The sequence below is a fragment of the Palaemon carinicauda genome, chromosome 10 (genome assembly GCF_036898095.1).
Source record: "Palaemon carinicauda isolate YSFRI2023 chromosome 10, ASM3689809v2, whole genome shotgun sequence".
Taxonomy (NCBI): Eukaryota; Metazoa; Arthropoda; class Malacostraca; order Decapoda; family Palaemonidae; genus Palaemon; species Palaemon carinicauda.
The window spans coordinates 8,598,971-8,600,786 of NC_090734.1; positions in this window are offsets into that span (position 1 = coordinate 8,598,971).

Sequence of the window (1,816 nt, forward strand, 5' to 3'; positions counted from 1 at the left end):
TAAAGTATACTAGAAATTGTGCTGTATTATCTGAAAATATCGATCGATAAATTTGGCAGCAACAATTAAATTTTGACAGCATAGGTGTATGTGAATTTAAAATTTTAGCTGTTACAGCAGCAATATCCACATCCATTTTGTCATCAAGGCAAACTTGGAGACAGATCAGCATATAGATAGGTGTACCAAGGACCTTCTACTCAAACATTTCTGGGACACAGTCTGTTCCACTTATCTTGATGACAAACCAAGTTCATTGATGGTTTATTCCAGGACTTTCTGCACATTAACATCACCAAAACCACGCTCATCTGAAAATTCTAGACCACAGAATTGTGTACTAAATCTACTCCATGAATGAAAGTATTACGAGTTTAGCCTGGATGAAACATATTACAAAAGTGAGGATGTTAGACTTTCAATGTACTGCCACAGATCACAGCCCTCAACAGTGGATACAGTTTATGAAATGCTTATTTCCAAACAACAGCAACACCAATATAGATGAATGTTTCTTGAAGTTTGATACACTGTTTAATTTTATGCATTATTGCGTAAGTCCTGGAAGAAGTGAAACTGAAATTCATTGGATCATGGCCCAGATTGTCCAAATTTGTCAAGAGCAATATAGCTAGACAATGGCATAATACACCTACCAAGATTCCTGAAGGAATGTTTGAGATTACTAGACAGAAAGAAGCAGTAGCCTTATGGAACCACCTTAAGCACAAAAATATATTTATGTGGTACAATTGCTGGAATGGTGTAACTTGGGAGGCACGGGCGATAGTGAACTTAGCCTACACCATGAGTTCAGTCCTAATTTTTTTCAGACTAGACATGATTGTGCAAATTTTTTTTTTTTGGTATACAAAAAATCCATCAACAATCCATTTAGTGGTGGAATCTGACTTCCTAAAATCTTTACTAGAGCTGAAGTAACTCTGAGGCCTGAAAACTGATGAGAAGAGTTAACAAGATTTTGTGCAAACCAGATTACAGTATAAGGACATACTCTTACATAATAAAATTCCTCTCAAATGTAAGACTGATTTTTTTGCGAAATATACTTCTACTCAGTCAATAGCAAAGGAATCGGTGGTATACGGTTGTACTGCAGAAACAGTTAAGTAAATCATCTATGCTAGAGGAATAGGGTATAGCAACTAAAACTCCAGAAGTATGAATTGACCAGCACATCCCCCCTCCTCCCTAGTGATTGTAAGCATGACATCAAATTTATGAAGCCCGATAAAGCTTCCTTAACAAAGGAACTGGTCAATGAAGTTCCACAGAATATTAAGAATAAAAAGACTGATGCTCAGATGATTTCATGGCACTTGGATAAAAACTACCGATAAAGGGACATTGTTTTTATGTTTATAGAAAAAAATCAATCAAGTAACTTAAACAAAGAGAAATTCATACAGAACAAATCAGTATGAACTTAAGTCTGAATGAGAAACTGTGTTGATCTTGCAATTTTCTGGAGAGCTATGTTAAATAAAGTTCAGTTGTAACAGTATGCCTTCATGTACAAGCTGCAAAATATCAAGTAGGACAATGAAATCCTGAGAGGAGTATACGGGGATGAATTCTTAAAACTGTTAGCCGGTACTAAAATTTAGATCACAAAGCTCTCAAACAACTAACCAGAAGCTGATGATAGAATCAGGTTCCATATCAATCATCTACAATCTCTCTCTCTCTCTCTCTCTCTCTCTCTCTCTCTCTCTCTCTCTTTGTGGAAGAATTGGTTGCAGAACTACTCTCACCATAGATGCCAAGCAATGCTAGGCAATTCTTTGTATCTGGA